Source organism: Medicago sativa, chromosome 4 (assembly GCF_051527215.1).
Source record: "Medicago sativa cultivar Bolivia chromosome 4, Bolivia_mono, whole genome shotgun sequence".
NCBI classification, from domain to species: domain Eukaryota; kingdom Viridiplantae; phylum Streptophyta; class Magnoliopsida; order Fabales; family Fabaceae; genus Medicago; species Medicago sativa.
Window position 1 is genome coordinate 97,085,509 of NC_140752.1, and position 11,331 is coordinate 97,096,839.

Below are 11,331 nucleotides of genomic sequence, written 5' to 3' on the forward strand. Positions count from 1 at the left end.
TATCCTATGGGGGTGGGGGGAAGCCTCGACCATCTTTTTTGTTATAAATTTTATTTATGAATTAGCAAATACACAAAAGGTGTAAGGGATGTATTATCGAATGTTTTGTCAAATACATAGAGTTATACATTTTTTTATAATAATTAAAATAGAAAAACGTAATCTTGATTCAGACACATCACAAAGCATTACAAACTATTCTTGTCAAGGATACTGCCTGAGGCCTCTTATCCAATTGAGGATGTATACTTTCTTTTTTATTTGTTGTGTTTATTTGTTGCCTATCTTTGGTTATTTATGATTGTTTAGGGTGTATATTGGTGTGATGCCCTTCATATTTAAGATTGAGCATTATTGTATCTAAACTCTGATGTATTATATTTCTTTTCATTTAGCTAGAGTATATGATTGAGTGGTCTCTTCAACCCTTTGTAAAAGTTAGGTAGAGTGATTAATAATCATGTTTGAGGTAGATGAGTTTAATGAATTGATTTAATTATCGAAAAAAAATTATTATTAGTAAAAAAAAATCAATTAGGATAATAAGTGTAAAATCGAGAGAAAAATCAATAAATTGTAATATTAAATGCTACTCGAAGTAGCTTATAAAAAAAACCTTTAAACAAATTAAAAATTGATATAAACTTTTGATAAAAGATGTTAAAGAAAAGCATGTTATAGTAGTAAGTCATAAAACGCTCCAAGAAAAACCAAGATTTCCCTTCATCGCTCCTAACCATCTTCTTTCCTCCTTCTTGTTTTCCTTCATCGCTTCTCATAGAACGATGGTAGCAGATACCTAGTTTTCTCCCTTTTGGATGTGGTTGCACCTTCTGGTGATTGTACGTTCCCTGGTTCCTTTCTCATCTCCCTTGTTTCTTCAACCTCACTTCTCTTTTACTATTACCTGTTTCCTCTTCAATCTCCCCTTTTCTCCCCTCTACCTCTCCTTCTTCCTTTCCTCCTAACCCTAGCCTTCAGCCACCATGTCTCAACACAACGACAAAGATGCCATGAGCCTTGAACCCCACTTTGAAACTACTCCTGAAATCGTCCGTCCTTTCAAGATACAGAAATTGAAAATCACCTCCCCATCCCAAACTGGTTTCTTTCCAGGTTTTCAACCTCAAGATGATGTTGGGCCCAGTGAAACACACTTCAACTCTGATCAAGAGTTTCAAAATCCTGCACAAAACCAAGAGTATCAAGATCCTGCACAAAACCAAAATCCGAGTTCTGATAACAATTTCAATGAGGAAACTACAGCAGATCCGTTTTTCTATTATGAAGATACTCATGTTCATGAGAGTATTAAGCAATGTTCAAACAGTTTAATTGGCAAGATTTTATCAGAGAAATCAATCCCAATTCAGGTGCTACATAACACTCTTGCAGGGATCTTGTGCAACCCCTTAGGTCTCAAGATTAGTGAATTGGAAGGAAAACAGTACCAAATCAAGATGGACAAGGAAGCTGATATCCTAAGAATCCAAAGAGGCAGTCCCTGGATTGTTAGAAACTGTTGGCTCATTCTCCATACATGGGACTGCAATCTTAATCTCAGCACTTTGGATTTTTCCCATGTTTCTCTGTGGATTCAATTCTGGGGTCTCCCCCTTCATTGTAAATCTCTCACTATGGGAAAGGAGATGGGATCCCAATTAGGTACAGTATTGGATGTGGGGCTGTATGAATTTCCTGACAATGCAAAGATTGTGAAAGTTAAGATACTGCTCAATATCAATCTACCTATAAGGGCTGGAATGTACATAGGAAATGACCAAGATGGAATAAATTGGGTTGATTTCAGATATGAAAACCTTCCAATGTTTTGCTTTGGTTGTGGCTTAGTTGGACATACCCAAGAACAGTGCACAAATAACCCCCTACCATTTGAAGATGGAACTAACCCTAGAGGGGCTTGGTTAAGGTCCAGAAACTATGGGAGACGAATTGTGGAGAGGCAGGAAAAAACCTTTAGCAGCAATCCCATGAGATCCATCAGTGGAGGGCCTTTTAGCCCAATCCCCAAAGGTCTTTTGAACAAGATGGCAGCAATGCATATCAGTAGAAGAGGAAATCCTAACAATGGCCAGAGCTACTCCACAAGTCACCCTCAACAGCACACCACTCAATATCACAGTCCTCAGCAGAAGGTCACAAATCTGACTATTAACACCTATCAAGGAATACTAAAGGCTCCTAAGGAGCAAAACAAAGACACATGAGCTGATCAGAAACTCACAAAAAGAAATCTTGGAACATCTGGAGTTTTAGGCACCTCAAGCAGCACCTCTCAACAATATCCAGAAGATTTGGCAGGCCTTAAAGGAAAGGTCAGCCAACAGCCATGAAATGCATATCATAGAACTGCAGAGGGCTTGGTAACCCTTCTGCAGTTAGAGCTCTTAAGAAGCTCCTCAAAACCCAGTGCCTTGATCTTGTCTTTTTAATGGAAACTAGGCTTAAAAAGTCTGACACAAAAGCTAAGTCCTGTCTGACTTGTGGTCCCCTCTCTCACTTGTATATGGTTGATTGTAATATGTCTAAATGTCATAGGTCTGGGGGTCTTGCTATATTGTGGAATGATGTAATCCAAATCAATTTTTTACAATCTAATAATACTCTAATTGATATGTACATTATTGCTCGTAATTTAGATATCTCCTGGTACACTACTGGCATTTATGGTTACCCCTATGCTTCCAAAAAGCATCTTACTTGTGTTGCTATTAATGAATTAGCCCAAAACAGAACCACCTCTAAGTGGCTTATTTTTGGTGATTTTAACCTTGTCCTAAACAACTCTGAGAAGTTAGGGGGTAATCCTATTGAATATAATCTTACTAAACTTTTTAATGATACCTTTAATGCCTGTGATTTATATGATCTTGGCTACTGTGGTAATAAATTTACTTGGGCAAACAATCAAACTGATAATATTCATATAAAAGAAAGGATTGATAGATACTGTGCCAACACTAACTGGATCTCTTGTTTTCCCAGATACTCCAACAAACACCTCCTCAGATACACTTCTGACCATAATCCAATACTCTTAGAATTTTTTGAAGAGGGGGAATGCTGGTTCTACTAGAGGCAAAATAAGATCCTTAGATTTGAACAGCTTTGGGCACAAGATAAAGAAAGTGCCCAGGTAGTTAAACAAGCTTGGAAAGGCTATGAGGGAGACAGTCCAGTGAAATTGAAGCATACTTTGGACCAGCTCTATAGCTGAGGCATATCTAAGTATGGTGACATTCCTATCAAAATTAAGGAACAACAAAACAAGCTGGAGGACCTGAAGAACAGGATCCCCAACAAAGACTGTATTATAGAGATAAAGGCAACTGAAAAAGCCCTAGATGATCTTCTTAAACATGAAGAAATGTGGTGGACTCAAAGACCAAAAGTCCACTGGTTGAAGCATGGAGACAACAACACTAAATTTTTTCATAACAAAGCCAGTCGAAGACAGAGAAAAAACAGGATATATAGCATTACATATCATATGGGCAACACCTGGAAGGAGAGTAATCACATTCATACCACCTTTTTAAATCATTTTCAAAATATTTTTAAGAGTTCTGCCCATAACACCAACATGGACACCTATGATGGTGTTAAGAATAGAATCTCCCCTTCTGACTTTGACTTTCTTAATAAGGATTTTTCTAAGGAGGAGGTCTTTAAAGCCATCAGGACTCTTAAGAGTCATGCTGCTCCTGGCCCTGATGGTTTACCTGCCTCCTTTTACCACCAGTACTGGAATGTCATTGGTTCTAATATCATTGATTATGTTCTGAACATCTTAAACTTTGGGGGTACCACTAATGACATTAACCATACCTTAATTTTCCTAATCCCCAAAATAGGCTCCCCTGCTCTCCCCTCTGATTTCAGACCCATCAGTTTATGCAATGTTATCATGAAAATGGTTACTAAAACTCTTGCTAACAGAATTAAACTCATCTTACCTAACATTATCAATGAATATCAAAGTGCCTTTCTTCCAGGTAGATTAATTACGGACAATTCCCTAATTGCTTTTGAAACCTTCCAGTACATTAAAAAACCTAGGAAGAGTAAGAATGGCTATGTTGGTATAAAATTAGATATTGATAGTTTAGAATGGGACTTTATTAAAACAACTTTATCTGTCATGGGTTTTCCTATCAAAATGGTTAGTACTATCATGAAATGCATCAACACTGTCTCTTTCTCAATTCTGATAAATGGTTGTCCTTCTGAACCTTTTCAACCCCAAAGAGGGCTCAGACAAGGAAATCCTCTCTCCCCATACTTATACATTATTTGTGCTGAGGTCCTATCTGGTTTAATTGAAAAGGCTCAAAGGGATAAAGGCATTCATGGCATATCTATTGCTACAAATGCTCCTAAAATTTCCCACCTCCTCAATGTTGATGACATCATTTTATTTTGTAGGGCCAACCCAGATGAAGCAAAAACTATTATGGACATTTTGAAGAAATACCAAGAGGTATCTGGTCAAAAAGTTAACCTAGAGAAATCTGAGATGGTGTTCAGCCCAAATATTACTAGTGATGCTAAGAAGATGTTCCAAGACAATCTGCCAGTAAAAATCAGTGACAAAATTGACAAATACCTTGGGTTGCCTACCCATTTTGGCAGATCTAAGGACCAGGATTTCCATTTTATTATGGATAGGATTTGGAAGAAACTTAAGGAATGAAAAGAGAATAGTCTCTCTTTTGAAGGAAGAGAGGTTTTGATTAGGGCTGTTGCCCAGGCCATTTCCACATACTACATGAGCTGCTTCCTTCTCCCTAAAGGACTGTGTGAAAGGATAGAAAAGGCTATCTGCTCTTTCTGGTGGGGCACTACTGGGTCAAAAAGGAAAATACATTGGACCAAGAGAGAAAATCTTTTTAAATCCAAACATGAAGGACGTCTAGGATTTCAAATCCTCAGAGATTTCAACACTGCTATGCTTGCAAAACAGGTTTGGCGCTTTCACACCAACCCGGGAGCCTTAATATCTAGATGTTTTAAAGCCAAGTACTTTCCCTAATCTGATGTCTTGCAAGCTACCCTAGGAAACTGCCCTAGCTATGCCTGGAGAAGCATTCACCATTCCATTGGAGTTATCTCTAAAGGCAGTTGTTGGAAGGTTGGAAATGGTGCCAATCTCAAAATTTGGGGAGATAACTGGATTCCTACTCATAATTCATACAAAGCGTTGTCCCCTGTCTAGGTTAATCACAACTACTGTTGGGTTAAGGATCTCATCCACACTGATGGGCACAGCTGGAACCTTGATACCCTGAATAATCTGTTCCTCCCTATGGATGTGGATCAAATAAAGCAAATTCCCTTAATCAACAAAAACAACACTGATGAACTCATGTGGATGCATGAGAAAAATGGTATTTATACTGTCAAAAGTGGCTACAAAGCCATTCAAGGCTGGAAAGCTAGGACTAACACATCTCCCTCTAGCAGCTCCCCTGAAACTAAAGTTTGGAAAAAATTATGGTCCCTTCATACTATACCCAGACATAAAACCATCCTTTGGAGAATTCTTAACAACTCCCTCCCTCTAACAGCTGAACTCAACAAAAAGGGAATCCTATGCTCACCCATCTGCCCTAGATGCTAGACAAAAATTGAAACTATGGACCATGTCTTTCTAACATGCCCCTACAGTGTCAAGGTTTGGTTTGGATCTAGCCTTAACATTAATTTTGAAAAGCAACAAACAACAAACTTTCAGGATTGGCTTTATGATACTATCCTCAACAAAGATGAAGAGGTTACTATTCAAACAGCTGCCATTATTTATAACATCTGGTTCACCAGAAATTTAAAAGTCTATGAAGACCGATTAATACCTGAAGAAGACATTATCCTGCATGCAGCTAAAAGTGTTACATACTTCAAACATGCAACAATCATTACAAGAATTCCCTATATTAGTGACCAATTTAAAATTGCATTATTGACAGATTTAGACCCTCAGTAATTACTGACGGTCTAAACCCTCAGTAATGCAATAAGAAACCCTCAATAACATTACTGACGGAATAAACCCTCAATAATTCAGTTAGTTATGTTACTGACGGATAAATCCGTCAATACTGCAATTGACAGATCTGCCTTAGATTAGTGGCGGATTTTTTCCGTCAATAATGATGTTGCACATGGGATTGAACTAGTGAGGGATTTTAATCTGTCGGTAATGTTATGAGAGATTAACAAATCCACCAGTAACCCTTTATTTCCGCCACTAACCAATTAATTCAACTTATAATAATAAAAAAATAAAATAAGAAAATTAGAACAAGCAGAAACAAAAACACGCTTTTTGCTTTCTACCCAAAAAACACCTCAATCTTGCTTCTTCTCAATCGTCCCCTTCATCTCATTTTGGAAGAACGGGTTTTTGCTTCTTCTCAATCGTCCCCTTCATCTCGTTTGCATTTTAATCGTTCAAACATCTCAATCTTTCCTCTCTCATGTGCTCAATCATGCTCATTTGTTCATCTCATCTGCCCATTAGCTGAGGAAGAAGATGAAGGGCTCGTGTTAAAGAAGGTGTAAAGGGCAGAAGAATGAAGGGTTGGAGCTTGGTGAAGCTACACATATCATCAAAATCTTGAGGGATCTCTACTAATTGAGGTGAGTTTCTTAAATTAGGTTTTAATTATAGCAAAAGGGAACTTGAATTAGCAATTAGGATCAAGGAAATTTACATGCAATAGAATTAAATTGAAACCCTAATTGATTTTCCCTTTTTGTTGTTGTTGTTATGTTGTTACATGTGTGGATTTTGGTTAGCAATCACCTCATTTGAGTTCATAACCGATTGAGGTGGGCTCCCTCTCCTAGGCTTGAATTTAATTAGCTAGGCTTGAAATCTTCATGTGAGATTAATGGGTATTGTGATTAGTATGAAAAAAATAGGTTTTAAATAAAATTCTCATGTTAAATTAGCTTATTTGTGTAGCAACAAGTTTTCATAACATAGAAATGATGATTATGAGTTTGTGGCCATTATATAGAAGTTAATATTATTAGTAGTCATGCAGACCTTTTTACACACATAAATTGTATTGTTGAGGATGCAAAGAGGTGTTAATAATGCAAGAAAATATGTATATCCTGCCATCACCAGAAGCTAAAAAAGAAAAATATTGGACGGAACAACATCTGTCTAGGAACAACGAAACTTAGTCGAACTTTCCCTCTTTTGCAGCAGAAACCGAACTGTTGTTCTTCATACAAGAAAGGTAGAAGCTAGTGAAATGATCAAACATGATTGCATAACAGGACCTATACCTTCAAAAATAGCTTGGTAATCGTCAAATTTTGAACTTTTTGTGAATGCTTTTGCTATGAATATATTTGTGGACTGGATAAGTAATCTCTATGTTAGCGAAATGATTTCTAGAGTCCTAACCCATTGTTGTTTTGGATTGCTTTGTTCATTCTTTTTTGTTCTGTTTCGATGATTTCGAGCTTGTAGTTTTCGATTACGTATGTACCTGTTTTTTCAAAACTATTTGTATTAAGAATTGTGTTAAATAAACTCTAAATTATTGTGCATGTTTTTGAGTTCTAATGAATTGTCTTTGTTTGCTCTTCGACACTTCACATTGAAGCTTTTCCTTGCTGAAATTGCGAGAGATATTCAGAAAGTTGAGCCAGAATGGAAAATCATTTTATTTAGATACTTCAATCCAATTAGGGCTCATGAAAGTGGTAAACTCGGTGAAGATCTCATGGGCATACCAAATAATCTCATGCCTTTTATATTGCAAGTAGTTGTTGGAAGATCACTTGATCTCAATGTACAAGTCACACATATATTGCAATTTTTTCTTCACACCATCATATAATAGTGGCATGGACACACACGCACACATTATTTCTGCATTAAACAAATAATCCTGCTTCTTAACATTATGCATTCTGTTTTTTCTATAACAGAATGCTCATTGAGATGTTATCCATTAATCTTCTTACTAATCTTTCTATAACAGAATGCTCATGTAGAACACTGTAAATTATTGGTTTTAGTTCCATGTACTATTATTAGTGGTGCCTTAATTGTTCCTTTTTCTTTTGCAATTGATTTAACTTGTTGCACTCCTAGATCTGGTTATTTGGTTCAATTAAATTATTAATTTGTTGTCTTAGTGTTTTTGTGTTAAGCTTTCAAACATATTGATTTGTGTAGATCATTTTGCATTCAACAGGTTGGACAAATATTGAATGATTATAGCAGGCTGTATTATGAACCGGTAAGTACATTTTCTCTTTGTAATAGGACCAAATAATGCACTTACATTGCACATAAAATTTATGGTACGAACTTCTTGGTTATTCTCATTGTTTAGTATTTGTATGCTTCAGAAAAACTTCTAATAGTTAGTGTGGTCTTCTATGCATAAAAGGCTGATGTTATATTGAAGAATGAGTTCTACACTAATATGAGCTTTGTGTTGAATCAGGACATTGTTTTTTAAGAGTGTCTGTTACTGCTAAAACCCATAAAAGGCCATTGATTAAAACTTCCAAAGAGTGTGGTTTAAAAAGCTTGCTTCTCCAAATGTGAACACTAATGCACGTAAGTTTAACATATTATTACTACATAATTTCTTTCTATTGTGTTCTGAAAATTTGATGTTCTGAAAGTTTAACACTAATTCATTTTGAATACATGTGCAGAACACCATGAGAGCTTTTGTTGAAGCTTTTCAAAGGCAGCAAGATAATTATATGGAAACTTTAAGAATTATATAGATGATGCTTTGCAAGAAAATCCCCAAAATACGGGGAGCGGAGGAAATAAGAGCGGATATCATCACGAGGGAGTTCAAGATCGAATTTGCCGGAATATTATGATAATTAGTTTATTCTTAGTTTTCTAGATTGTACGAATATTATTGAAATATTTATCATTTTGTACGAAAACTATTTATGGATTGTACAAATATTATGATGATATGTTGTTGTTTAATTAATTTGTGTCTTATTAAATTTAATTTTTATTTCTTTAATTTATTTGTCTTTAATTAATTTTATTTATTTATTAAAATAAAAAAGTGGGAAGGAATAAGAAAAAGTGTGTGGAGTACATTACTGGCGGAAATTTCCGTCAGTAATGCAGATCGTCTAAACATTACTGAGGGATTAGTTTGCAAGTAATTACTGACGGACTTTATTACTGAGGGAATAAATCCCTCAGTAATGTTTTGTCACAATTGCATCACCATTACTGAGGGAAAATTCTGCCAGTAACATTACTGACGCCAGTATTACTGAGGGACACCAATCTGTTAATGTGTATTACTGAGGGATATTTTACATTAGTGAGGGTTAATTTCCCTCAATAAAAGCCAAAATTCTTGTAGTGAATTCCTGAATTTTCAAACGCATCTCTTCAGAAGTATCCTGGGAAAAAACAAGGGTTAAGGCATCGTTCCCAACATACTGCTGAAGCAACCATAAATGGCACAAACCAGATCCAGGAACCTACAAAGCTAATAGCGATGCTAACCTGCAGATCTTCAGAAGATGGTGTCTTGGTGCATGTATTCGCGATGAACATGGGCTTATCATGGCATCTGTTACTTGGAATCTCCCTGGTCCGGACGAAGCCCTCGAAGCCGAAGCTTATGCTATGATCCAGACGATGTGCTTGGCTAGAGACTGTGGTTTCAGACATTGATTTTTGAATCTGATAGCGAAAGGCTAATTTGCATGGTGAAAACAGACAAATCTCCAGATAGATCGTATCTAGGATGGATGGTTAGAGAGATCCAGACACTTAGGACCTGTTTTGACATGTGTCTGTTTAGTTTCACTCACAGAAGTGGTAATAGGCTAGTTCATTCCATAGCCCAATTAGCCCAATCTGAACCGGGTTTGGTTTGGATTGAGGAGGTGCCCATTAGTATTCACTCGGTGTACACCCATGACCTTTTGATTTAATTTCAATCTATCTTTTTTCAAAAAAAAAAAAAAGTAAGTCATATGCTATAATCACGAAATTTAATAAATTAAAAACCGACCAATGTTTAGTGATATACGTTAAGAAAAGCAGCGGTTGTTGTTTTTTTTCTCTTTTTGGTACAAAATGCAGCGGTTGTTGTTATTCTTAGTCAAAAAGGTCCATTTGTCCCGCTGCATTTTAAAGGCTTAATTAAACTTTTGGCCCCCTAAGTATCCAAAAGTTGCGATTTTGGCCCCCTAAAAAAAATATCTCTTTTTTGGCCCCTTAAGTTCACTTTTGGTTGCAATTTTGGCCCCCCAAGCAGTCAACAGACACGTGGGCGCCACGTGTGTAAATTTATTTTATTTTATTTTATTTTTATTTTTTTAATTTATAAAAAATAAAAAAAATGTTTTTTTATTACAGAAATAAAAATGTTTTTTTAATTACAAAAAAAATTTAAAAAAAATATGAAAATTAATAAAAAAATTGAAAAAAAAATTATAAAATTCTGGAAAATTGAAAAATTAATAAAAAATGATTAAAAAAATAAAATAATCTAAAAAAATCTGAAAAAATAAAATTTCGAAATTTTCTAAAAAAAATTAAAATTCTGGAAAAATGAAATTTTCGAAATTTTAATTAAAATTCTGGAAAAATTCTAATTAAAATTTTAATGAAAAATAAAAATTCTGGAAAATATTTAAAAAAAATTCGAAATTTTTGAAAAAATTAAAAAGATTAATCATTTTTAAAAAAAATGAAATTTTCATTAGTATTTCTCGAAATTTCGAAATTTTCATTAGTATATATGTCGAGCTTAGGTTTTTTCAGTGTATTTTTCGAAACTTCTAAATTTTCATTAGTATTTTTTCCAGGAAAATTTTCATTAGTATTTTTTTCGGGAAATTTTCATTATGTGTATTCCGGTTTACAAAAAATTATGTGTATTCTGGTTTGTAAATACACAAAAAGTTATGTGTATTCCGGTTTATAAATACACAAAAATTCCCGGAAAAAATACTAATGAAAATTTCGAAAATTTTTAAATATTTTCCGTATTTTCCAGAATTTTCAATTTTCCAGATTTCCATTTTTTTAAGAATTCCGTTTTCAAATTTTCCAGATATTTTCGAATTTTTTAAATTTTTTTCAATTTTTAAATTTTTTTAATACTAATGAATTTTCAATTTTTCAATTTTTTTAATCATTTTTTATTTTTATTAATTTTTCCTGAATTTTTAAATTTTTTTCGTATTTTTTCAATTATTTTTCATTTTTATTAATTTTTCAATTTTCCAGAATTTTTTAATATTTTTTTTCAATTTTTTTATTAATTTTTCAATTTTCCA